The following is a 27145-nucleotide window of genomic DNA, read 5'->3' as shown; positions in this document are numbered from 1 at the left end:
AGAGTCCGCAGTTCCACGCTTTGAACCGTGGAAAGGCGCCGGGCTCAGCTAAGACTTCCCCCGGCGCTTCGTTTGCCCTGGGCCAAAGCGAGCCTTCACATTAGCTGAACGCTAACACTGCATACTCGTTCCACTTCCAGAACAGGGCTACCACGAGGCAGTTCTCCGGGGGAAAACGGCCCTTCGCGAAGGGCCGATCTGCCGAGCTCTTTGCGGGAAAGCGAAAGCAAAGGACGCTTTTCTCCCTCTAACCGCTTTTGTCAGAGGAACGGGGGAAGTCACAGTGTTCTTTCTCTCACTGAGATACACACAATCTGACGTTGCCTCTGAGTTCCCTTGCTGGCAAAGAACTGAAACTGACATACATTCCCGGGGAGAAACACAGGGCTTTGCTAGGATTTCTCTAGGCAGTGTGTTTTCCCTGGGCCTCACTGTAGCACCACTATCTCGCCAGGGCAACAGTGCGTGGGATTTCCTCTGCCAGGAGAGAGCTGCTGCTTTGTAGTTTGTGCTGGGAAACCTTGCTTTGGCAAGTGCCATTTGACCGCATTCAGGAGGAAAGAAAAGAGAATAGCAGGAAGCCTTTCCTTCCCGGCTGCTTTCCCAAGCCCTTCCAGCTAAAACTATGTTGTTGCTCCTCTGGAAGGATCCCTGCACCGCGACGTAGGTTTTCAGAAGAAGCCCTGCGTTTGCAAGAGCAAATGAGGAATTCGTTGCAGGAAAGAGGAAGGAAAGAAAGTTTCTCTCCTTCTGCCTGCTTTGCTCAGAGGACTGGATGAAGTGAGGGAGTTCTCCCTTTCACTGAGAAATTGCCGGCTGCTGTTGCCTGTGCGCTCTCTTCTTTGAAAAAGAGTCTGCAGTTCCACGCTTTGAACCGTGGAAAGGCGCCGGGATCTGCTAAGATTTCCCCCGGCGCTTCGTTTGCCCTGGGCCAAAGAGAACCTTCACATTAGCTGAACGCTAACACTGCATACTGGTTCCACTTCCAGAACAGGGCTACTGCCAGGCAGTTCTCCGGGGGAAAACGGCCCTTCGCGAAGGGCAGATCTGTGGAGCTCATTGCGGGAAAGCGAAAGCAAAGGACGCTTTTCTCCCTCTAACTGCTTTCGTCAGAGGAACGGGGGAAGTCACAGTGTTCTTTCTCTCACTGAGATACACACAATCTGACGTTGCTTCTTTGCTCCGTTGCTGGTGAAAAACTGAAAGGGACATACATTCCTGTGGGGAAACACAGGGCTTTGCTAGGATTTCTCTAGGCAGTGTGTTTTCCCTGGGCCTCACTGTACCAACACTATCTCGCCAGGGCAACACTGAATGGGATTTCCTCTGCCAGGAGAGAGCTGCTGCTTTGTAGTTTCTGCTGGGAAACCTTGCTTTGGCAAGTGCCAATTGACCGCATTCGGGCAGAAAGAAAAGAGGATAGCAAGAGGCCTTTCCTCCCCGGCTGCTCCGCCAAGTCCTTCCACCTAAAACTATGTCGTTGCTCCTCTGGAAGGATCCCTGCACCGTGACGTAGTTTTTCAGAAGAAGCCTTGCGTTTGCAAGAGCAAATGAGAAATTCGTTGCAGGAAAGAGGAAGGAAAGAAAGTTTCTCTCCTTCTGCCTGCTTTGCTCAGAGGACTGGATGAAGTCAGGGAGTTCTCCCTTTCACTGAGAAACGTGCGGGCTGCTGTTGCCTGTGCGCTTTCTTCTTTGCGAAAGTGTCTGCAGTTCCACGCTTTGAACCGTGGAAAGGCGCCGGGCTCTGCTAAGATTTCCCCCGGCGCTTCGTTTGCATGGGCCAAAGCTAGCCTTCACATTAGCCGAACGCTAACACTGCATACTCGTTCCACTTCCAGAACAGGGCTACCGCGAGGCAGTCCTCTGGGGGAAAACGGCCCTTCGCGAAGGGCAGATCTGCCGAGCTCATTGCGGGAAAGCGAAAGCAAAGGACGCTTTTCTCCCTCTAACCGCTTTCGTCAGAGGAACGGGGGAAGTCACAGTGTTCTTTCTCTCACTGAGATACACACAATCTGACGTTGCCTCTTTGCTCCGTTGCTGGCGAAAAACTGAAACGGACATACATTCCTGTGGGGAAACACAGGGCTTTGCTAGGATTTCTCTAGGCAGTGTGTTTTCCCTGGGCCTCACTGTACCAACAGTATCTCGCCAGGGCAACACTGAATGGGATTTCCTCTGCCAGGAGAGAGCTGCTGCTTTGTAGTTTCTGCTGGGAAACCTAGCTTTGGCAAGTGCCAATTGACCGCATTCGGGCAGAAAGAAAAGAGAATAGCAAGAGGCCTTTTCTCCCCGGCTGCTCTGCCAAGTCCTTCCACCTAAAACTATGTCGTTGCTCCTCTGGAAGGATCCCTGCACCGTGACGTAGTTTTTCAGAAGAAGCCCTGCGTTTGCAAGAGCAAATGAGGAATTCGTTGCAGGAAAGAGGAAGGAAAGAAAGTTTCTCTCCCTCTGCCTGCTTTGCTCAGAGGACTGGATGAAGTCAGGGAGTTCTCCCTTTCACTGAGAAACGTGCGGGCTGCTGTTGCCTGTGCGCTCTCCTCTTTGCACAAGAGTCTGCAGTTCCACGCTTTGAACCGTGGAAAGGCACCGGGCTCTGCTAAGACTTCCCCCGGCGCTTCGTTTGCCCTGGGCCAAAGCGAGCCTTCACATTAGCTGAACGCTAACACTGCATACTCGTTCCACTTCCAGAACAGGGCTACCGCGAGGCAGTTCTCCGGGGGAAAACGGCCCTTCGCGAAGGGCCGATCTGCCGAGCTCATTGCGGGAAAGCGAAAGCAAAGGACGCTTTTCTCCCTCTAACCGCTTTCGTCAGAGGAACGGGGGAAGTCACAGTGTTCTTTCTCTCACTGAGATACACACAATCTGACGTTGCCTCTGAGTTCCCTTGCTGGCAAAGAACTGAAACTGACATACATTGCTGTGGGGAAACACAGGGCTTTGCTACGATTTCTCTAGGCAGTGTGTTTTCCCTGGGTCTCACTGAATCAACACTATCTCGCAAGGGCAGCACTGCATGGGATTTCCTCTGCCAGGAGAGAGCTGCTGCTTTGTAGTTTCTGCTGGGAAACCTAGCTTTGGCAAGTGCCATTTGACCGCATTCAGGCAGAAAGAAAAGAGAATAGCAAGAGGCCTTTTCTCCCCGGCTGCTTTCCCAAGGCCTTCCAGCTAAAACTATGTCGTTGCTCCTCTGGAGGGATCCCTGCACCGCGACGTAGTTTCTCAGAAGAAGCCCTGCGTTTGCAAGAGCAAATGAGGAATTCGTTGCAGGAAAGAGGAAGGAAAGAAAGTTTCTCTCCCTCTGCCTGCTTTGCTCAGAGGACTGGATGAAGTCAGGGAGTTCTCCCTTTCACTGAGAAACGTGCGGGCTGCTGTTGCCTGTGCGCTCTCCTCTTTGCACAAGAGTCTGCAGTTCCACGCTTTGAACCGTGGAAAGGCGCCGGGCTCTGCTAAGACTTCCCCCGGCGCTTCGTTTGCCCTGGGCCAAAGCGAGCCTTCACATTAGCTGAACGCTAACACTGCATACTCGTTCCACTTCCAGAACAGGGCTACCGCGAGGCAGTTCTCCGGGGGAAAACGGCCCTTCGCGAAGGGCAGATCTGCCAAGCTCATTGCGGGAAAGCGAAAGCAAAGGACGCTTTTCTCCCTCTAACCGCTTTCGTCAGAGGAACGGGGGAAGTCACAGTGTTCTTTCTCTCACTGAGATACACACAATCTGACGTTGCCTCTCAGCTCCGTTGCTGGCAAAGAACTGAAACGGACATACATTCCTGTGGGGAAACTCAGGGCTTTGCTACGATTTCTCTAGGCAGTGTGTTTTCCCTGGGTCTCACTGTATCAACACTATCTCGCAAGGACAGCACTGCATGGGATTTCCTCTGCCAGGAGAGAGCTGCTGCTTTCCAGTTTGTGCTGGGAAACCTTGCTTTGGCAAGTGCGAATTGACTGCATTCAGGCAGAAAGAAAAGAGAATAGCAAGAGGCCTTTTCTCCCCGGCTGCTTTCCCAAACCCTTCCAGCTAAAACTATGTCGTTGCTCCTCTAGAAGTATCCCTGCACCGTGACGTAGTTTTTCAGAAGAAGCCTTGCGTTTGCAAGAGCAAATGAGGAATTCGTTGCAGGAAAGAGGAAGGAAAGAAAGTTTCTCTCCCTCTGCCTGCTTTGCTCAGAGGACTGGATGAAGTCAGGGAGTTCTCCCTTTCACTGAGAAACGAGCAGGCTGCTGTTGCCTGTGCGCTCTCTTCTTTGCAAAAGAGTCTGCAGTTCCACGCTTTGAACCGTGGAAAGGCGCCGGGCTCTGCTAAGACTTCCCCCGGCGCTTCGTTTGCCCTGGGCCAAAGCGAGCCTTCACATTAGCTGAACGCTAACACTGCATACTCGTTCCACTTCCAGAACAGGGCTACCGCGAGGCAGTTCTCCGTAGGAAAACGGCCCTTCGCGAAGGGCAGATCTGCAGAGCTCATTGCGGGAAAGCGAAAGCAAAGGACGCTTTTCTCCCTCTAACCGCTTTCGTCAGAGGAACGGGGGAAGTCACAGTGTTCTTTCTCTCACTGAGATACACACAATCTGACGTTGCCTCTGAGTTCCCTTGCTGGCAAAGAACTGAAACTGACATACATTCCCGGGGAGAAACACAGGGCTTTGCTAGGATTTCTCTAGGCAGTGTGTTTTCCCTGGGCCTCACTGTAGCAACACTATCTCGCCGGGGCAACACTGAATGGGATTTCCTCTGCCAGGAGAGAGCTGCTGCTTTCTAGTTTGTGCTGGGAAACCTTGCTTTGGCAAGTGCCAATTGACCGCATTCAGGCAGAAAGAAAAGAGAATAGCAAGAGGCCTTTTCTCCCCGGCTGCTTTCCCAAGGCCTTCCAGCTAAAACTATGTCGTTGCTCCTCTGGAGGGATCCCTGCACCGCGACGTAGTTTCTCAGAAGAAGCCCTGCGTTTGCAAGAGCAAATGAGGAATTCGTTGCAGGAAAGAGGAAGGAAAGAAAGTTTCTCTCCTTCTCCCTGCTTTGCTCAGAGGACTGGATGAAGTCAGGGAGTTCTCCCTTTCACTGAGAAACGTGCGGGCTGCTGTTGCCTGTGCGCTCTCCTCTTTGCACAAGAGTCTGCAGTTCCACGCTTTGAACCCTGGAAAGGCGCCGGGATCTGCTAAGACTTCCCCCGGCGCTTCGTTTGCCCTGGGCCAAAGCGAGCCTTCACATTAGCTGAACGCTAACACTGCATACTCGTTCCACTTCCAGAACAGGGCTACCGCGAGGCAGTTCTCCGGGGGAAAACGGCCCTTCGCGAAGGGCAGATCTGTGGAGCTCATTGCGGGAAAGCGAAAGCAAAGGACGCTTTTCTCCCTCTAACCGCTTTCGTCAGAGGAACGGGGGAAGTCACAGTGTTCTTTCTCTCACTGAGATACACACAATCTGACGTTGCCTCTGAGTTCCCTTGCTGGCAAAGAACTGAAACGGACATACATTCCTGTGGGGAAACACAGGGCTTTGCTAGGATTTCTCTAGGAAGTGTGTTTTCCCTGGGCCTCACTGTAGCAACACTATCTCGCCGGGGCAACACTGAATGGGATTTCCTCTGCCAGGAGAGAGCTGCTGCTTTCTAGTTTGTGCTGGGAAACCTTGCTTTGGCAAGTGCCAATTGACCGCATTCAGGCAGAAAGAAAAGAGAATAGCAAGAGGCCTTTTCTCCCCGGCTGCTTTCCCAAGGCCTTCCAGCTAAAACTATGTCGTTGCTCCTCTGGAGGGATCCCTGCACCGCGACGTAGTTTCTCAGAAGAAGCCCTGCGTTTGCAAGAGCAAATGAGGAATTCGTTGCAGGAAAGAGGAAGGAAAGAAAGTTTCTCTCCCTCTGCCTGCTTTGCTCAGAGGACTGGATGAAGTCAGGGAGTTCTCCCTTTCACTGAGAAACGTGCGAGCTGCTGTTGCCTGTGCGCTCTCTTCTTTGCAAAAGAGTCTGCAGTTCCACGCTTTGAACCGTGGAAAGGCGCCGGGCTCAGCTAAGATTTCCCCCGGCGCTTCGTTTGCCCTGGGCCAAAGCGAGCCTTCACATTAGCTGAACGCTAACACTGCATACTCGTTCCACTTCCAGAACAGGGCTACCACGAGGCAGTTCTGCGGGGGAAAACGGCCCTTTGCGAAGGGCAGATCTGTGGAGCTCATTGCGGGAAAGCGAAAGCAAAGGACGCTTTTCTCCCTCTAACCGCTTTCGTCAGAGGAACGGGGGAAGTCACAGTGTTCTTTCTCTCACTGAGATACACACAATCTGACGTTGCCTCTGAGTTCCCTTGCTGGCAAAGAACTGAAACTGACATACATTCCCGGGGAGAAACACAGGGCTTTGCTAGGATTTCTCTAGGCAGTGTGTTTTCACTGGGCCTCACTGTAGCAACACTATCTCGCCAGGGCAACACTGCGTGGGATTTCCTCTGCCAGGAGAGAGCTGCTGCTTTGTAGTTTGTGCTGGGAAACCTTGCTTTGGCAAGTGCCATTTGACCGCATTCAGGCAGAAAGAAAAGAGAATAGCAAGAGGCCTTTTCTCCCCGGCTGCTTTCCCAAGGCCTTCCAGCTAAAACTATGTCGTGGCTCCTCTGGAGGGATCCCTGCACCGCGACGTAGTTTCTCAGAAGAAGCCCTGCGTTTGCAAGAGCAAATGAGGAATTCGTTGCAGGAAAGAGGAAGGAAAGAAAGTTTCTCTCCTTCTCCCTGCTTTGCTCAGAGGACTGGATGAAGTCAGGGAGTTCTCCCTTTCACTGAGAAACGTGCGGGCTGCTGTTGCCTGTGCGCTCTCCTCTTTGCACAAGAGTCTGCAGTTCCACGCTTTGAACCGTGGAAAGGCGCCGGGCTCTGCTAAGACTTCCCCCGGCGCTTCGTTTGCCCTGGGCCAAAGCGAGCCTTCACATTAGCTGAACGCTAACACTGCATACTCGTTCCACTTCCAGAACAGGGCTACCGCGAGGCAGTTCTCCGGGGGAAAACGGTCCTTCGCGAAGGGCAGATCTGCAGAGCTCATTGCGGGAAAGCGAAAGCAAAGGACGCTTTTCTCCCTCTAACCGCTTTCGTCAGAGGAACGGGGGAAGTCACAGTGTTCTTTCTCTCACTGAGATACACACAATCTGACGTTGCCTCTGAGTTCCCTTGCTGGCAAAGAACTGAAACTGACATACATTTCCGGGGAGAAACACAGGGCTTTGCTAGGATTTCTCTAGGCAGTGTGTTTTCCCTGGGCCTCACTGTAGCAACACTATCTCGCCAGGGCAACACTGCGTGGGATTTCCTCTGCCAGGAGAGAGCTGCTGCTTTGTAGTTTGTGCTGGGAAACCTTGCTTTGGCAAGTGCCATTTGACCGCATTCAGGCAGAAAGAAAAGAGAATAGCAAGAGGCCTTTTCTCCCCGGCTGCTTTCCCAAGGCCTTCCAGCTAAAACTATGTCGTGGCTCCTCTGGAGGGATCCCTGCACCGCGACGTAGTTTCTCAGAAGAAGCCCTGCGTTTGCAAGAGCAAATGAGGAATTCGTTGCAGGAAAGAGGAAGGAAAGAAAGTTTCTCTCCCTCTGCCTGCTTTGCTCAGAGGACTGGATGAAGTCAGGGAGTTCTCCCTTTCACTGAGAAACGTGCGGGCTGCTGTTGCCTGTGCGCTCTCCTCTTTGCACAAGAGTCTGCAGTTCCACGCTTTGAACCGTGGAAAGGCGCCGGGCTCTGCTAAGACTTCCCCTGGCGCTTCGTTTGCCCTGGGCCAAAGCGAGCCTTCACATTAGCTGAACGCTAACACTGCATACTCGTTCCACTTCCAGAACAGGGCTACCACGAGGCAGTTCTGCGGGGGAAAACGGCCCTTTGCGAAGGGCAGATCTGTGGAGCTCATTGCGGGAAAGCGAAAGCAAAGGACGCTTTTCTCCCTCTAACCGCTTTCGTCAGAGGAACGGGGGAAGTCACAGTGTTCTTTCTCTCACTGAGATACACACAATCTGACGTTGCCTCTGAGTTCCCTTGCTGGCAAAGAACTGAAACTGACATACATTCCCGGGGAGAAACACAGGGCTTTGCTAGGATTTCTCTAGGCAGTGTGTTTTCCCTGGGCCTCACTGTAGCAACACTATCTCGCCGGGGCAACACTGCATGGGATTTCCTCTGCCAGGAGAGAGCTGCTGCTTTCTAGTTTGTGCTGGGAAACCTTGCTTTGGCAAGTGCCATTTGACCGCATTCAGGCAGAAAGAAAAGAGAATAGCAAGAGGCCTTTTCTCCCCGGCTGCTTTCCCAAGCCCTTTCAGCTAAAACTATGTCGTTGCTCCTCTGGAGGGATCCCTGCACCGCGACGTAGTTTCTCAGAAGAAGCCCTGCGTTTGCAAGAGCAAATGAGGAATTCGTTGCAGGAAAGAGGAAGGAAAGAAAGTTTCTCTCCCTCTGCCTGCTTTGCTCGGAGGACTGGATGAAGTCAGGGAGTTCTCCCTTTCACTGAGAAACGTGCGGGCTGCTGTTGCCTGTGCGCTTTCTTCTTTGCGAAAGTGTCTGCAGTTCCAGGCTTTGAACCGTGGAAAGGCGCCGGGCTCTGCTAAGACTTCCCCCGGCGCTTCGTTTGCCCTGGGCCAAAGCGAGCCTTCACATTAGCTGAACGCTAACACTGCATACTCGTTCCACTTCCAGAACAGGGCTACCGCGAGGCAGTTCTCCGGGGGAAAACGGCCCTTCGCGAAGGGCAGATGTGCCGAGCTCATTGCGGGAAAGCGAAAGCAAAGGACGGTTTTCTCCCTCTAACCGCTTTCGTCAGAGGAACGGGGGAAGTCACAGTGTTCTTTCTCTCACTGAGATACACACAATCTGACGTTGCCTCTGAGTTCCCTTGCTGGCAAAGAACTGAAACTGACATACATTCCCGGGGAGAAACACAGGGCTTTGCTAGGATTTCTCTAGGCAGTGTGTTTTCACTGGGCCTCACTGTAGCAACACTATCTCGCCAGGGCAACACTGCGTGGGATTTCCTCTGCCAGGAGAGAGCTGCTGCTTTGTAGTTTGTGCTGGGAAACCTTGCTTTGGCAAGTGCCATTTGACCGCATTCAGGCAGGAAGAAAAGAGAATAAGAAGAAGCCTTTCCTTCCCGGCTGCTTTCCCAAGGCCTTCCAGCTAAAACTATGTCGTTGCTCCTCTGGAAGGATCCCTGCACCGCGACGTAGGTTTTCAGAAGAAGCCCTGCGTTTGCAAGAGCAAATGAGGAATTCGTTGCAGGAAAGAGGAAGGAAAGAAAGTTTCTCTCCTTCTGCCTGCTTTGCTCCGAGGACTGGATGAAGTGAGGGAGTTCTCCCTTTCACTGAGAAATTGCCAGCTGCTGTTGCCTGTGGGCTCTCTTCTTTGAAAAAGAGTCTGCAGTTCCACGCTTTGAACCGTGGAAAGGCGCCGGGATCTGCTAATATTTCCCCCGGCACTTCGTTTGCCCTGGGCCAAAGCGAGCCTTCACATTAGCTGAACGCTAACACTGCATACTGTTTGCACTTCCAGAACAGGGCTACCTCGAGGCAGTTCTCCGGGGGAAAACGGCCCTTCGCTAAGGGCAGATCTGTGGAGCTCATTGCGGGAAAGCGAAAGCAAAGGACGCTTTTCTCCCTCTAACTGCTTTCGTCAGAGGAACGGGGGAAGTCACAGTGTTCTTTCTCTCACTGAGATACACACAATCTGACGTTGCCTCTTTGCTCCGTTGCTGGCGAAAAACTGAAACGGACATACATTCCTGTGGGGAAACACAGGGCTTTGCTAGGATTTCTCTAGGCAGTCTGTTTTCCCTGGGCCTCGCTGTAGCAACACTATCTCGCCAGGGCAACACTGCATGGGATTTCCTCTGCCAGGAGAGAGCTGCTGCTTTGTAGTTTGTGCTGGGAAACCTTGCTTTGGCAAGTGCCAATTGACCGCATTCAGGCAGAAAGAAAAGAGAATCGCAAGAGGCCTTTTCTCCCCGGCTGCTCTGCCAAGCCCTTCCAGCTAAAACTATGCCGTTGCTCCTCTGGAAGGATCCCTGCACCGCGACGTAGTTTTTCAGAAGAAGCCTTGCGTTTGCAAGAGCAAAGGAGGAATTCGTTGCAGGAAAGAGGAAGGAAAGAAAGTTTCTCTCCCTCTGCCTGCTTTGCTCAGAGGACTGGATGAAGTCAGGGAGTTCTCCCTTTCACTGAGAAACGTGCGGGCTGCTGTTGCCTGTGCGCTCTCTTCTTTGCAAAAGAGTCTGCTGTTCCACGCTTTGAACCGTGGAAAGGCGCCGGGCTCTGCTAAGATTTCCCCCGGCGCTTCGTTTGCCCTGGGCCAAAGCGAGCCTTCACAATAGCTGAACGCTAACACTGCATACTCGTTTCACTTCCAGAACAGGGCTACCGCGAGGCAGTTCTCCGGGAGAAAATGGCCCTTCGCGAAGGGCAGATCTGCCGAGCTCACTGCGGGAAAGCGAAAGCAAAGGACGCTTTTCTCCCTCTAACCGCTTTCGTCAGAGGAACGGGGGAAGTCACAGTGTTCTTTCTCTCACTGAGATACACACAATCTGACGTTGCCTCTGAGCTCCGTTGCTGGCAAAGAACTGAAACTGACATACATTCCTGTGGGGAAACACAGGGCTTTGCTAGGATTTCTCTAGGCAGTCTGTTTTCCCTGGGCCTCGCTGTAGCAACACTATCTCGCCAGGGCAACACTGCATGGGATTTCCTCTGCCAGGAGAGAGCTGCTGCTTTGTAGTTTGTGCTGGGAAACCTTGCTTTGGCAAGGGCCAATTGACCGCATTCAGGCAGAAAGAAAAGAGAATCGCAAGAGGCCTTTTCTCCCCGGCTGCTCTGCCAAGTCCTTCCAGCTAAAACTATGCCGTTGCTCCTCTGGAAGGATCCCTGCACCGCGACGTAGTTTTTCAGAAGAAGCCTTGCGTTTGCAAGAGCCAAGGAGGAATTCGTTGCAGGAAAGAGGAAGGAAAGAAAGTTTCTCTCCCTCTGCCTGCTTTGCTCAGAGGACTGGATGAAGTCAGGGAGTTCTCCCTTTCACTGAGAAACGTGCGGGCTGCTGTTGCCTGTGCGCTGTGTTCTTTGCAAAAGAGTCTGCTGTTCCACGCTTTGAACCATGGAAAGGCGCCGGGCTCTGCTAAGATTTCCCCCGGCGCTTCGTTTGCCCTGGGCCAAAGCGAGCCTTCACAATAGCTGAACGCTAACACTGCATACTCGTTCCACTTCCAGAACAGGGCTACCGCGACGCAGTTCTCCGGGGAAAACGGCCCTTCGCGAAGGGCAGATCTGCCGAGCTCACTGCGGGAAAGCGAAAGCAAAGGACGCTTTTCTCCCTCTAACCGCTTTCGTCAGAGGAACGGGGGAAGTCACAGTGTTCTTTCTCTCACTGAGATACACACAATCTGACGTTGCCTCTGAGCTCCGTTGCTGGCAAAGAACTGAAACTGACATACATTCCTGTGGGGAAACACAGGGCTTTGCTAGGATTTCTCTAGGCAGTCTGTTTTCCCTGGGCCTCGCTGTAGCAACACTATCTCGCCAGGGCAACACTGCATGGGATTTCCTCTGCCAGGAGAGAGCTGCTGCTTTGTAGTTTGTGCTGGGAAACCTTGCTTTGGCAAGTGCCAATTGACCGCATTCAGGCAGAAAGAAAAGAGAATCGCAGGAGGCCTTTTCTCCCCGGCTGCTCTGCCAAGCCCTTCCAGCTAAAACTATGCCGTTGCTCCTCTGGAAGGAACCCTGCACCGCGACGTAGTTTTTCAGAAGAAGCCTTGCGTTTGCAAGAGCAAAGGAGGAATTCGTTGCAGGAAAGAGGAAGGAAAGAAAGTTTCTCTCCCTCTGCCTGCTTTGCTCAGAGGACTGGATGAAGTCAGGGAGTTCTCCCTTTCACTGAGAAACGTGCGGGCTGCTGTTGCCTGTGCGCTGTGTTCTTTGCAAAAGAGTCTGCTGTTCCACGCTTTGAACCGTGGAAAGGCGCCGGGCTCTGCTAAGATTTCCCCCGGCGCTTCGTTTGCCCTGGGCCAAAGCGAGCCTTCACAATAGCTGAACGCTAACACTGCATACTCGTTCCACTTCCAGAACAGGGCTACCGCGAGGCAGTTCTCCGGGAGAAAACGGCCCTTCGCGAAGGGCAGATCTGCCGAGCTCACTGCGGGAAAGCGAAAGCAAAGGACGCTTTTCTCCCTCTAACCGCTTTCGTCAGAGGAACGGGGGAAGGCACAGTGTTCTTTCTCTCACTGAGATACACACAATCTGACGTTGCCTCTGAGCTCCGTTGCTGGCAAAGAACTGAAACTGACATACATTCCTGTGGGGAAACACAGGGCTTTGCTAGGATTTCTCTAGGCAGTCTGTTTTCCCTGGGCCTCGCTGTAGCAACACTATCTCGCCAGGGCAACACTGCATGGGATTTCCTCTGCCAGGAGAGAGCTGCTGCTTTGTAGTTTGTGCTGGGAAACCTTGCTTTGGCAAGTGCCAATTGACCGCATTCAGGCAGAAAGAAAAGAGAATCGCAAGAGGCCTTTTCTCCCCGGCTGCTCTGCCAAGCCCTTCCAGCTAAAACTATGCCGTTGCTCCTCTGGAAGGATCCCTGCACCACGACGTAGTTTTTCAGAAGAAGCCTTGCGTTTGCAAGAGCCAAGGAGGAATTCGTTGCAGGAAAGAGGAAGGAAAGAAAGTTTCTCTCCCTCTGCCTGCTTTGCTCAGAGGACTGGATGAAGTCAGGGAGTTCTCCCTTTCACTGAGAAACGTGCGCTCTGTTCTTTGCAAAAGAGTCTGCTGTTCCACGCTTTGAACCGTGGAAAGGCGCCGGGCTCTGCTAAGATTTCCCCCGGCGCTTCGTTTGCCCTGGGCCAAAGCGAGCCTTCACAATAGCTGAACGCTAACACTGCATACTCGTTCCACTTCCAGAACAGGGCTACCGCGAGGCAGTTCTCCGGGGGAAAACGGCCCTTCGCGAAGGGCAGATCTGCCGAGCTCACTGCGGGAAAGCGAAAGCAAAGGACGCTTTTCTCCCTCTAACCGCTTTCGTCAGAGGAACGGGGGAAGGCACAGTGTTCTTTCTCTCACTGAGATACACACAATCTGACGTTGCCTCTGAGCTCCGTTGCTGGCAAAGAACTGAAACTGACATACATTCCTGTGGGGAAACACAGGGCTTTGCTAGGATTTCTCTAGGCAGTCTGTTTTCCCTGGGCCTCGCTGTAGCAACACTATCTCGCCAGGGCAACACTGCATGGGATTTCCTCTGCCAGGAGAGAGCTGCTGCTTTGTAGTTTGTGCTGGGAAACCTTGCTTTGGCAAGTGCCAATTGACCGCATTCAGGCAGAAAGAAAAGAGAATCGCAAGAGGCCTTTTCTCCCCGGCTGCTCTGCCAAGCCCTTCCAGCTAAAACTATGCCGTTGCTCCTCTGGAAGGATCCCTGCACCGCGACGTAGTTTTTCAGAAGAAGCCTTGCGTTTGCAAGAGCCAAGGAGGAATTCGTTGCAGGAAAGAGGAAGGAAAGAAAGTTTCTCTCCCTCTGCCTGCTTTGCTCAGAGGACTGGATCAAGTCAGGGAGTTCTCCCTTTCACTGAGAAACGTGCGGGCTGCTGTTGCCTGTGCGCTCTCTTCTTTGCAAAAGAGTCTGCTGTTCCACGCTTTGAACCGTGGAAAGGCGCCGGGCTCTGCTAAGATTTCCCCCGGCGCTTCGTTTGCCCTGGGCCAAAGCGAGCCTTCCCAATAGCTGAACGCTAACACTGCATACTCGTTCCACTTCCAGAACAGGGCTACCGCGAGGCAGTTCTCCGGGAGAAAACGGCCCTTCGCGAAGGGCAGATCTGCCGAGCTCACTGCGGGAAAGCGAAAGCAAAGGACGCTTTTCTCCCTCTAACCGCTTTCGTCAGAGGAACGGGGGAAGTCACAGTGTTCTTTCTCTCACTGAGATACACACAATCTGACGTTGCCTCTGAGCTCCGTTGCTGGCAAAGAACTGAAACTGACATACATTCCTGTGGGGAAACACAGGGCTTTGCTAGGATTTCTCTAGGCAGTCTGTTTTCCCTGGGCCTCGCTGTAGCAACACTATCTCGCCAGGGCAACACTGCATGGGATTTCCTCTGCCAGGAGAGAGCTGCTGCTTTGTAGTTTGTGCTGGGAAACCTTGCTTTGGCAAGTGCCAATTGACCGCATTCAGGCAGAAAGAAAAGAGAATCGCAGGAGGCCTTTTCTCCCCGGCTGCTCTGCCAAGCCCTTCCAGCTAAAACTATGCCGTTGCTCCTCTGGAAGGAACCCTGCACCGCGACGTAGTTTTTCAGAAGAAGCCTTGCGTTTGCAAGAGCAAAGGAGGAATTCGTTGCAGGAAAGAGGAAGGAAAGAAAGTTTCTCTCCCTCTGCCTGCTTTGCTCAGAGGACTGGATGAAGTCAGGGAGTTCTCCCTTTCACTGAGAAACGTGCGGGCTGCTGTTGCCTGTGAGCTCTGTTCTTTGCAAAAGAGTCTGCTGTTCCACGCTTTGAACCGTGGAAAGGCGCCGGGCTCTGCTAAGATTTCCCCCGGCGCTTCGTTTGCCCTGGGCCAAAGCGAGCCTTCACAATAGCTGAACGCTAACACTGCATACTCGTTCCACTTCCAGAACAGGGCTACCGCGAGGCAGTTCTCCGGGAGAAAACGGCCCTTCGCGAAGGGCAGATCTGCCGAGCTCACTGCGGGAAAGCGAAAGCAAAGGACGCTTTTCTCCCTCTAACCGCTTTCGTCAGAGGAACGGGGGAAGGCACAGTGTTCTTTCTCTCACTGAGATACACACAATCTGACGTTGCCTCTGAGCTCCGTTGCTGGCAAAGAACTGAAACTGACATACATTCCTGTGGGGAAACACAGGGCTTTGCTAGGATTTCTCTAGGCAGTCTGTTTTCCCTGGGCCTCGCTGTAGCAACACTATCTCGCCAGGGCAACACTGCATGGGATTTCCTCTGCCAGGAGAGAGCTGCTGCTTTGTAGTTTGTGCTGGGAAACCTTGCTTTGGCAAGTGCCAATTGACCGCATTCAGGCAGAAAGAAAAGAGAATCGCAGGAGGCCTTTTCTCCCCGGCTGCTCTGCCAAGCCCTTCCAGCTAAAACTATGCCGTTGCTCCTCTGGAAGGATCCCTGCACCGCGACGTAGTTTTTCAGAAGAAGCCTTGCGTTTGCAAGAGCCAAGGAGGAATTCGTTGCAGGAAAGAGGAAGGAAAGAAAGTTTCTCTCCCTCTGCCTGCTTTGCTCAGAGGACTGGATGAAGTCAGGGAGTTCTCCCTTTCACTGAGAAACGTACGCTCTGTTCTTTGCAAAAGAGTCTGCTGTTCCACGCTTTGAACCGTGGAAAGGCGCCCGGCTCTGCTAAGATTTCCCCCGGCGCTTCGTTTGCCCTGGGCCAAAGTGAGCCTTCACAATAGCTGAACGCTAACACTGCATACTCGTTCCACTTCCAGAACAGGGCTACCGCGAGGCAGTTCTCCGGGGGAAAACGGCCCTTCGCGAAGGGCAGATCTGCCGAGCTCACTGCGGGAAAGCGAAAGCAAAGGACGCTTTTCTCCCTCTAACCGCTTTCGTCAGAGGAACGGGGGAAGTCACAGTGTTCTTTCTCTCACTGAGATACACACAATCTGACGTTGCCTCTGAGCTCCGTTGCTGGCAAAGAACTGAAACTGACATACATTCCTGTGGGGAAACACAGGGCTTTGCTAGGATTTCTCTAGGCAGTCTGTTTTCCCTGGGCCTCGCTGTAGCAACACTATCTCGCCAGGGCAACACTGCATGGGATTTCCTCTGCCAGGAGAGAGCTGCTGCTTTGTAGTTTGTGCTGGGAAACCTTGCTTTGGCAAGTGCCAATTGACCGCATTCAGGCAGAAAGAAAAGAGAATCGCAAGAGGCCTTTTCTCCCCGGCTGCTCTGCCAAGCCCTTCCAGCTAAAACTATGCCGTTGCTCCTCTGGAAGGAACCCTGCACCGCGACGTAGTTTTTCAGAAGAAGCCTTGCGTTTGCAAGAGCAAAGGAGGAATTCGTTGCAGGAAAGAGGAAGGAAAGAAAGTTTCTCTCCCTCTGCCTGCTTTGCTCAGAGGACTGGATGAAGTCAGGGAGTTCTCCCTTTCACTGAGAAACGTGCGGGCTGCTGTTGCCTGTGAGCTCTGTTCTTTGCAAAAGAGTCTGCTGTTCCACGCTTTGAACCGTGGAAAGGCGCCGGGCTCTGCTAAGATTTCCCCCGGCGCTTCGTTTGCCCTGGGCCAAAGCGAGCCTTCACAATAGCTGAACGCTAACACTGCATACTCGTTCAACTTCCAGAACAGGGCTACCGCGAGGCAGTTCTCCGGGAGAAAATGGCCCTTCGCGAAGGGCAGATCTGCCGAGCTCACTGCGGGAAAGCGAAAGCAAAGGACGCTTTTCTCCCTCTAACCGCTTTCGTCAGAGGAACGGGGGAAGTCACAGTGTTCTTTCTCTCACTGAGATACACACAATCTGACGTTGCCTCTGAGCTCCGTTGCTGGCAAAGAACTGAAACTGACATACATTCCTGTGGGGAAACACAGGGCTTTGCTAGGATTTCTCTAGGCAGTCTGTTTTCACTGGGCCTCACTGTAGCAACACTATCTCGCCAGGGCAACACTGCGTGGGATTTCCTCTGCCAGGAGAGAGCTGCTGCTTTGTAGTTTGTGCTGGGAAACCTTGCTTTGGCAAGTGCCATTTGACCGCATTCAGGCAGGAAGAAAAGAGAATAAGAAGAAGCCTTTCCTTCCCGGCTGCTTTCCCAAGGCCTTCCAGCTAAAACTATGTCGTTGCTCCTCTGGAAGGATCCCTGCACCGCGACGTAGGTTTTCAGAAGAAGCCCTGCGTTTGCAAGAGCAAATGAGGAATTCGTTGCAGGAAAGAGGAAGGAAAGAAAGTTTCTCTCCTTCTGCCTGCTTTGCTCCGAGGACTGGATGAAGTGAGGGAGTTCTCCCTTTCACTGAGAAATTGCCAGCTGCTGTTGCCTGTGGGCTCTCTTCTTTGAAAAAGAGTCTGCAGTTCCACGCTTTGAACCGTGGAAAGGCGCCGGGATCTGCTAATATTTCCCCCGGCACTTCGTTTGCCCTGGGCCAAAGCGAGCCTTCACATTAGCTGAACGCTAACACTGCATACTGTTTGCACTTCCAGAACAGGGCTACCTCGAGGCAGTTCTCCGGGGGAAAACGGCCCTTCGCTAAGGGCAGATCTGTGGAGCTCATTGCGGGAAAGCGAAAGCAAAGGACGCTTTTCTCCCTCTAACTGCTTTCGTCAGAGGAACGGGGGAAGTCACAGTGTTCTTTCTCTCACTGAGATACACACAATCTGACGTTGCCTCTTTGCTCCGTAGCTGGCGAAAAACTGAAACGGACATACATTCCTGTGGGGAAACACAGGGCTTTGCTAGGATTTCTCTAGGCAGTCTGTTTTCCCTGGGCCTCGCTGTAGCAACACTATCTCGCCAGGGCAACACTGCATGGGATTTCCTCTGCCAGGAGAGAGCTGCTGCTTTGTAGTTTGTGCTGGGAAACCTTGCTTTGGCAAGTGCCAATTGACCGCATTCAGGCAGAAAGAAAAGAGAATCGCAAGAGGCCTTTTCTCCCCGGCTGCTCTGCCAAGCCCTTCCAGCTAAAACTATGCCGTTGCTCCTCTGGAAGGATCCCTGCACCGCGACGTAGTTTTTCAGAAGAAGCCTTGCGTTTGCAAGAGCAAAGGAGGAATTCGTTGCAGGAAAGAGGAAGGAAAGAAAGTTTCTCTCCCTCTGCCTGCTTTGCTCAGAGGACTGGATGAAGTCAGGGAGTTCTCCCTTTCACTGAGAAACGTGCGGGCTGCTGTTGCCTGTGCGCTCTCTTCTTTGCAAAAGAGTCTGCTGTTCCACGCTTTGAACCGTGGAAAGGCGCCGGGCTCTGCTAAGATTTCCCCCGGCGCTTCGTTTGCCCTGGGCCAAAGCGAGCCTTCACAATAGCTGAACGCTAACACTGCATACTCGTTCCACTTCCAGAACAGGGCTACCGCGAGGCAGTTCTCCGGGAGAAAATGGCCCTTCGCGAAGGGCAGATCTGCCGAGCTCACTGCGGGAAAGCGAAAGCAAAGGACGCTTTTCTCCCTCTAACCGCTTTCGTCAGAGGAACGGGGGAAGTCACAGTGTTCTTTCTCTCACTGAGATACACACAATCTGACGTTGCCTCTGAGCTCCGTTGCTGGCAAAGAACTGAAACTGACATACATTCCTGTGGGGAAACACAGGGCTTTGCTAGGATTTCTCTAGGCAGTCTGTTTTCCCTGGGCCTCGCTGTAGCAACACTATCTCGCCAGGGCAACACTGCATGGGATTTCCTCTGCCAGGAGAGAGCTGCTGCTTTGTAGTTTGTGCTGGGAAACCTTGCTTTGGCAAGTGCCAATTGACCGCATTCAGGCAGAAAGAAAAGAGAATCGCAGGAGGCCTTTTCTCCCCGGCTGCTCTGCCAAGCCCTTCCAGCTAAAACTATGCCGTTGCTCCTCTGGAAGGAACCCTGCACCGCGACGTAGTTTTTCAGAAGAAGCCTTGCGTTTGCAAGAGCAAAGGAGGAATTCGTTGCAGGAAAGAGGAAGGAAAGAAAGTTTCTCTCCCTCTGCCTGCTTTGCTCAGAGGACTGGATGAAGTCAGGGAGTTCTCCCTTTCACTGAGAAACGTGCGGGCTGCTGTTGCCTGTGAGCTCTGTTCTTTGCAAAAGAGTCTGCTGTTCCACGCTTTGAACCGTGGAAAGGCGCCGGGCTCTGCTAAGATTTCCCCCGGCGCTTCGTTTGCCCTGGGCCAAAGCGAGCCTTCACAATAGCTGAACGCTAACACTGCATACTCGTTCCACTTCCAGAACAGGGCTACCGCGAGGCAGTTCTCCGGGAGAAAACGGCCCTTCGCGAAGGGCAGATCTGCCGAGCTCACTGCGGGAAAGCGAAAGCAAAGGACGCTTTTCTCCCTCTAACCGCTTTCGTCAGAGGAACGGGGGAAGTCACAGTGTTCTTTCTCTCACTGAGATACACACAATCTGATGTTGCCTCTGAGCTCCGTTGCTGGCAAAGAACTGAAACTGACATACATTCCTGTGGGGAAACACAGGGCTTTGCTAGGATTTCTCTAGGCAGTCTGTTTTCCCTGGGCCTCGCTGTAGCAACACTATCTCGCCAGGGCAACACTGCATGGGATTTCCTCTGCCAGGAGAGAGCTGCTGCTTTGTAGTTTGTGCTGGGAAACCTTGCTTTGGCAAGGGCCAATTGACCGCATTCAGGCAGAAAGAAAAGAGAATCGCAAGAGGCCTTTTCTCCCCGGCTGCTCTGCCAAGTCCTTCCAGCTAAAACTATGCCGTTGCTCCTCTGGAAGGATCCCTGCACCGCGACGTAGTTTTTCAGAAGAAGCCTTGCGTTTGCAAGAGCCAAGGAGGAATTCGTTGCAGGAAAGAGGAAGGAAAGAAAGTTTCTCTCCCTCTGCCTGCTTTGCTCAGAGGACTGGATGAAGTCAGGGAGTTCTCCCTTTCACTGAGAAACGTGCGGGCTGCTGTTGCCTGTGCGCTGTGTTCTTTGCAAAAGAGTCTGCTGTTCCACGCTTTGAACCGTGGAAAGGCGCCGGGCTCTGCTAAGATTTCCCCCGGCGCTTCGTTTGCCCTGGGCCAAAGCGAGCCTTCACAATAGCTGAACGCTAACACTGCATACTCGTTCCACTTCCAGAACAGGGCTACAGCGAGGCAGTTCTCCGGGGGAAAACGGCCCTTCGCGAAGGGCAGATCTGCCGAGCTCACTGCGGGAAAGCGAAAGCAAAGGACGCTTTTCTCCCTCTAACCGCTTTCGTCAGAGGAACGGGGGAAGTCACAGTGTTCTTTCTCTCACTGAGATACACACAATCTGACGTTGCCTCTGAGCTCCGTTGCTGGCAAAGAACTGAAACTGACATACATTCCTGTGGGGAAACACAGGGCTTTGCTAGGATTTCTCTAGGCAGTCTGTTTTCCCTGGGCCTCGCTGTAGCAACACTATCTCGCCAGGGCAACACTGCATGGGATTTCCTCTGCCAGGAGAGAGCTGCTGCTTTGTAGTTTGTGCTGGGAAACCTTGCTTTGGCAAGTGCCAATTGACCGCATTCAGGCAGAAAGAAAAGAGAATCGCAAGAGGCCTTTTCTCCCCGGCTGCTCTGCCAAGCCCTTCCAGCTAAAACTATGCCGTTGCTCCTCTGGAAGGAACCCTGCACCGCGACGTAGTTTTTCAGAAGAAGCCTTGCGTTTGCAAGAGCAAAGGAGGAATTCGTTGCAGGAAAGAGGAAGGAAAGAAAGTTTCTCTCCCTCTGCCTGCTTTGCTCAGAGGACTGGATGAAGTCAGGGAGTTCTCCCTTTCACTGAGAAACGTACGGGCTGCTGTTGCCTGTGCGCTCTGTTCTTTGCAAAAGAGTCTGCTGTTCCACGCTTTGAACCGTGGAAAGGCGCCGGGCTCTGCTAAGATTTCCCCCGGCGCTTCGTTTGCCCTGGGCCAAAGCGAGCCTTCACAATAGCTGAACGCTAACACTGCATACTCGTTCCACTTCCAGAACAGGGCTACCGCGAGGCAGTTCTCCGGGGGAAAACGGCCCTTCGCGAAGGGCAGATCTGCCGAGCTCACTGCGGGAAAGCGAAAGCAAAGGACGCTTTTCTCCCTCTAACCGCTTTCGTCAGAGGAACGGGGGAAGTCACAGTGTTCTTTCTCTCACTGAGATACACACAATCTGACGTTGCCTCTGAGCTCCGTTGCTGGCAAAGAACTGAAACTGACATACATTCCTGTGGGGAAACACAGGGCTTTGCTAGGATTTCTCTAGGCAGTCTGTTTTCCCTGGGCCTCGCTGTAGCAACACTATCTCGCCAGGGCAACACTGCATGGGATTTCCTCTGCCAGGAGAGAGCTGCTGCTTTGTAGTTTGTGCTGGGAAACCTTGCTTTGGCAAGTGCCAATTGACCGCATTCAGGCAGAAAGAAAAGAGAATCGCAAGAGGCCTTTTCTCCCCGGCTGCTCTGCCAAGCCCTTCCAGCTAAAACTATGCCGTTGCTCCTCTGGAAGGATCCCTGCACCGCGACGTAGTTTTTCAGAAGAAGCCTTGCGTTTGCAAGAGCCAAGGAGGAATTCGTTGCAGGAAAGAGGAAGGAAAGAAAGTTTCTCTCCCTCTGCCTGCTTTGCTCAGAGGACTGGATGAAGTCAGGGAGTTCTCCCTTTCACTGAGAAACGTGCGGGCTGCTGTTGCCTGTGCGCTGTGTTCTTTGCAAAAGAGTCTGCTGTTCCACGCTTTGAACCATGGAAAGGCGCCGGGCTCTGCTAAGATTTCCCCCGGCGCTTCGTTTGCCCTGGGCCAAAGCGAGCCTTCACAATAGCTGAACGCTAACACTGCATACTCGTTCCACTTCCAGAACAGGGCTACCGCGACGCAGTTCTCCGGGGAAAACGGCCCTTCGCGAAGGGCAGATCTGCCGAGCTCACTGCGGGAAAGCGAAAGCAAAGGACGCTTTTCTCCCTCTAACCGCTTTCGTCAGAGGAACGGGGGAAGTCACAGTGTTCTTTCTCTCACTGAGATACACACAATCTGACGTTGCCTCTGAGCTCCGTTGCTGGCAAAGAACTGAAACTGACATACATTCCTGTGGGGAAACACAGGGCTTTGCTAGGATTTCTCTAGGCAGTCTGTTTTCCCTGGGCCTCGCTGTAGCAACACTATCTCGCCAGGGCAACACTGCATGGGATTTCCTCTGCCAGGAGAGAGCTGCTGCTTTGTAGTTTGTGCTGGGAAACCTTGCTTTGGCAAGTGCCAATTGACCGCATTCAGGCAGAAAGAAAAGAGAATCGCAAGAGGCCTTTTCTCCCCGGCTGCTCTGCCAAGCCCTTCCAGCTAAAACTATGCCGTTGCTCCTCTGGAAGGAACCCTGCACCGCGACGTAGTTTTTCAGAAGAAGCCTTGCGTTTGCAAGAGCAAAGGAGGAATTCGTTGCAGGAAAGAGGAAGGAAAGAAAGTTTCTCTCCCTCTGCCTGCTTTGCTCAGAGGACTGGATGAAGTCAGGGAGTTCTCCCTTTCACTGAGAAACGTGCGGGCTGCTGTTGCCTGTGCGCTCTCTTCTTTGCAAAAGAGTCTGCTGTTCCACGCTTTGAACCGTGGAAAGGCGCCGGGCTCTGCTAAGATTTCCCCCGGCGCTTCGTTTGCCCTGGGCCAAAGCGAGCCTTCACAATAGCTGAACGCTAACACTGCATACTCGTTCCACTTCCAGAACAGGGCTACCGCGAGGCAGTTCTCCGGGGGAAAACGGCCCTTCGCGAAGGGCAGATCTGCCGAGCTCACTGCGGGAAAGCGAAAGCAAAGGACGCTTTTCTCCCTCTAACCGCTTTCGTCAGAGGAACGGGGGAAGGCACAGTGTTCTTTCTCTCACTGAGATACACACAATCTGACGTTGCCTCTGAGCTCCGTTGCTGGCAAAGAACTGAAACTGACATACATTCCTGTGGGGAAACACAGGGCTTTGCTAGGATTTCTCTAGGCAGTCTGTTTTCCCTGGGCCTCGCTGTAGCAACACTATCTCGCCAGGGCAACACTGCATGGGATTTCCTCTGCCAGGAGAGAGCTGCTGCTTTGTAGTTTGTGCTGGGAAACCTTGCTTTGGCAAGTGCCAATTGACCGCATTCAGGCAGAAAGAAAAGAGAATCGCAGGAGGCCTTTTCTCCCCGGCTGCTCTGCCAAGCCCTTCCAGCTAAAACTATGCCGTTGCTCCTCTGGAAGGATCCCTGCACCGCGACGTAGTTTTTCAGAAGAAGCCTTGCGTTTGCAAGAGCCAAGGAGGAATTCGTTGCAGGAAAGAGGAAGGAAAGAAAGTTTCTCTCCCTCTGCCTGCTTTGCTCAGAGGACTGGATGAAGTCAGGGAGTTCTCCCTTTCACTGAGAAACGTGCGCTCTGTTCTTTGCAAAAGAGTCTGCTGTTCCACGCTTTGAACCGTGGAAAGGCGCCGGGCTCTGCTAAGATTTCCCCCGGCGCTTCGTTTGCCCTGGGCCAAAGCGAGCCTTCACAATAGCTGAACGCTAACACTGCATACTCGTTCCACTTCCAGAACAGGGCTACCGCGAGGCAGTTCTCCGGGGGAAAACGGCCCTTCGCGAAGGGCAGATCTGCCGAGCTCACTGCGGGAAAGCGAAAGCAAAGGACGCTTTTCTCCCTCTAACCGCTTTCGTCAGAGGAACGGGGGAAGGCACAGTGTTCTTTCTCTCACTGAGATACACACAATCTGACGTTGCCTCTGAGCTCCGTTGCTGGCAAAGAACTGAAACTGACATACATTCCTGTGGGGAAACACAGGGCTTTGCTAGGATTTCTCTAGGCAGTCTGTTTTCCCTGGGCCTCGCTGTAGCAACACTATCTCGCCAGGGCAACACTGCATGGGATTTCCTCTGCCAGGAGAGAGCTGCTGCTTTGTAGTTTGTGCTGGGAAACCTTGCTTTGGCAAGTGCCAATTGACCGCATTCAGGCAGAAAGAAAAGAGAATCGCAAGAGGCCTTTTCTCCCCGGCTGCTCTGCCAAGCCCTTCCAGCTAAAACTATGCCGTTGCTCCTCTGGAAGGATCCCTGCACCGCGACGTAGTTTTTCAGAAGAAGCCTTGCGTTTGCAAGAGCCAAGGAGGAATTCGTTGCAGGAAAGAGGAAGGAAAGAAAGTTTCTCTCCCTCTGCCTGCTTTGCTCAGAGGACTGGATCAAGTCAGGGAGTTCTCCCTTTCACTGAGAAACGTGCGGGCTGCTGTTGCCTGTGCGCTCTCTTCTTTGCAAAAGAGTCTGCTGTTCCACGCTTTGAACCGTGGAAAGGCGCCGGGCTCTGCTAAGATTTCCCCCGGCGCTTCGTTTGCCCTGGGCCAAAGCGAGCCTTCCCAATAGCTGAACGCTAACACTGCATACTCGTTCCACTTCCAGAACAGGGCTACCGCGAGGCAGTTCTCCGGGAGAAAACGGCCCTTCGCGAAGGGCAGATCTGCCGAGCTCACTGCGGGAAAGCGAAAGCAAAGGACGCTTTTCTCCCTCTAACCGCTTTCGTCAGAGGAACGGGGGAAGTCACAGTGTTCTTTCTCTCACTGAGATACACACAATCTGACGTTGCCTCTGAGCTCCGTTGCTGGCAAAGAACTGAAACTGACATACATTCCTGTGGGGAAACACAGGGCTTTGCTAGGATTTCTCTAGGCAGTCTGTTTTCCCTGGGCCTCGCTGTAGCAACACTATCTCGCCAGGGCAACACTGCATGGGATTTCCTCTGCCAGGAGAGAGCTGCTGCTTTGTAGTTTGTGCTGGGAAACCTTGCTTTGGCAAGTGCCAATTGACCGCATTCAGGCAGAAAGAAAAGAGAATCGCAAGAGGCCTTTTCTCCCCGGCTGCTCTGCCAAGCCCTTCCAGCTAAAACTATGCCGTTGCTCCTCTGGAAGGATCCCTGCACCGCGACGTAGTTTTTCAGAAGAAGCCTTGCGTTTGCAAGAGCCAAGGAGGAATTCGTTGCAGGAAAGAGGAAGGAAAGAAAGTTTCTCTCCCTCTGCCTGCTTTGCTCAGAGGACTGGATGAAGTCAGGGAGTTCTCCCTTTCACTGAGAAACGTGCGGGCTGCTGTTGCCTGTGCGCTCTCTTCTTTGCAAAAGAGTCTGCTGTTCCACGCTTTGAACCGTGGAAAGGCGCCGGGCTCTGCTAAGATTTCCCCCGGCGCTTCGTTTGCCCTGGGCCAAAGCGAGCCTTCACAATAGCTGAACGCTAACACTGCATACTCGTTCCACTTCCAGAACAGGGCTACCGCGAGGCAGTTCTCCGGGAGAAAATGGCCCTTCGCGAAGGGCAGATCTGCCGAGCTCACTGCGGGAAAGCGAAAGCAAAGGACGCTTTTCTCCCTCTAACCGCTTTCGTCAGAGGAACGGGGGAAGTCACAGTGTTCTTTCTCTCACTGAGATACACACAATCTGACGTTGCCTCTGAGCTCCGTTGCTGGCAAAGAACTGAAACTGACATACATTCCTGTGGGGAAACACAGGGCTTTGCTAGGATTTCTCTAGGCAGTCTGTTTTCCCTGGGCCTCGCTGTAGCAACACTATCTCGCCAGGGCAACACTGCATGGGATTTCCTCTGCCAGGAGAGAGCTGCTGCTTTGTAGTTTGTGCTGGGAAACCTTGCTTTGGCAAGTGCCAATTGACCGCATTCAGGCAGAAAGAAAAGAGAATCGCAGGAGGCCTTTTCTCCCCGGCTGCTCTGCCAAGCCCTTCCAGCTAAAACTATGCCGTTGCTCCTCTGGAAGGAACCCTGCACCGCGACGTAGTTTTTCAGAAGAAGCCTTGCGTTTGCAAGAGCAAAGGAGGAATTCGTTGCAGGAAAGAGGAAGGAAAGAAAGTTTCTCTCCCTCTGCCTGCTTTGCTCAGAGGACTGGATGAAGTCAGGGAGTTCTCCCTTTCACTGAGAAACGTGCGGGCTGCTGTTGCCTGTGAGCTCTCTTCTTTGCAAAAGAGTCTGCTGTTCCACGCTTTGAACCGTGGAAAGGCGCCGGGCTCTGCTAAGATTTCCCCCGGCGCTTCGTTTGCCCTGGGCCAAAGCGAGCCTTCACAATAGCTGAACGCTAACACTGCATACTCGTTCCACTTCCAGAACAGGGCTACCGCGAGGCAGTTCTCCGGGAGAAAACGGCCCTTCGCGAAGGGCAGATCTGCCGAGCTCACTGCGGGAAAGCGAAAGCAAAGGACGCTTTTCTCCCTCTAACCGCTTTCGTCAGAGGAACGGGGGAAGGCACAGTGTTCTTTCTCTCACTGAGATACACACAATCTGACGTTGCCTCTGAGCTCCGTTGCTGGCAAAGAACTGAAACTGACATACATTCCTGTGGGGAAACACAGGGCTTTGCTAGGATTTCTCTAGGCAGTCTGTTTTCCCTGGGCCTCGCTGTAGCAACACTATCTCGCCAGGGCAACACTGCATGGGATTTCCTCTGCCAGGAGAGAGCTGCTGCTTTGTAGTTTGTGCTGGGAAACCTTGCTTTGGCAAGTGCCAATTGACCGCATTCAGGCAGAAAGAAAAGAGAATCGCAGGAGGCCTTTTCTCCCCGGCTGCTCTGCCAAGCCCTTCCAGCTAAAACTATGCCGTTGCTCCTCTGGAAGGATCCCTGCACCGCGACGTAGTTTTTCAGAAGAAGCCTTGCGTTTGCAAGAGCCAAGGAGGAATTCGTTGCAGGAAAGAGGAAGGAAAGAAAGTTTCTCTCCCTCTGCCTGCTTTGCTCAGAGGACTGGATGAAGTCAGGGAGTTCTCCCTTTCACTGAGAAACGTACGCTCTGTTCTTTGCAAAAGAGTCTGCTGTTCCACGCTTTGAACCGTGGAAAGGCGCCCGGCTCTGCTAAGATTTCCCCCGGCGCTTCGTTTGCCCTGGGCCAAAGTGAGCCTTCACAATAGCTGAACGCTAACACTGCATACTCGTTCCACTTCCAGAACAGGGCTACCGCGAGGCAGTTCTCCGGGGGAAAACGGCCCTTCGCGAAGGGCAGATCTGCCGAGCTCACTGCGGGAAAGCGAAAGCAAAGGACGCTTTTCTCCCTCTAACCGCTTTCGTCAGAGGAACGGGGGAAGTCACAGTGTTCTTTCTCTCACTGAGATACACACAATCTGACGTTGCCTCTGAGCTCCGTTGCTGGCAAAGAACTGAAACTGACATACATTCCTGTGGGGAAACACAGGGCTTTGCTAGGATTTCTCTAGGCAGTCTGTTTTCCCTGGGCCTCGCTGTAGCAACACTATCTCGCCAGGGCAACACTGCATGGGATTTCCTCTGCCAGGAGAGAGCTGCTGCTTTGTAGTTTGTGCTGGGAAACCTTGCTTTGGCAAGTGCCAATTGACCGCATTCAGGCAGAAAGAAAAGAGAATCGCAGGAGGCCTTTTCTCCCCGGCTGCTCTGCCAAGCCCTTCCAGCTAAAACTATGCCGTTGCTCCTCTGGAAGGAACCCTGCACCGCGACGTAGTTTTTCAGAAGAAGCCTTGCGTTTGCAAGAGCAAAGGAGGAATTCGTTGCAGGAAAGAGGAAGGAAAGAAAGTTTCTCTCCCTCTGCCTGCTTTGCTCAGAGGACTGGATGAAGTCAGGGAGTTCTCCCTTTCACTGAGAAACGTACGGGCTTCTGTTGCCTGTGCGCTCTCTTCTTTGCAAAAGAGTCTGCTGTTCCACGCTTTGAACC

The sequence above is a fragment of the Loxodonta africana genome, chromosome 15 (genome assembly GCF_030014295.1).
Source record: "Loxodonta africana isolate mLoxAfr1 chromosome 15, mLoxAfr1.hap2, whole genome shotgun sequence".
NCBI classification, from domain to species: domain Eukaryota; kingdom Metazoa; phylum Chordata; class Mammalia; order Proboscidea; family Elephantidae; genus Loxodonta; species Loxodonta africana.
Note: the sequence above shows the minus strand (reverse complement) of the source record.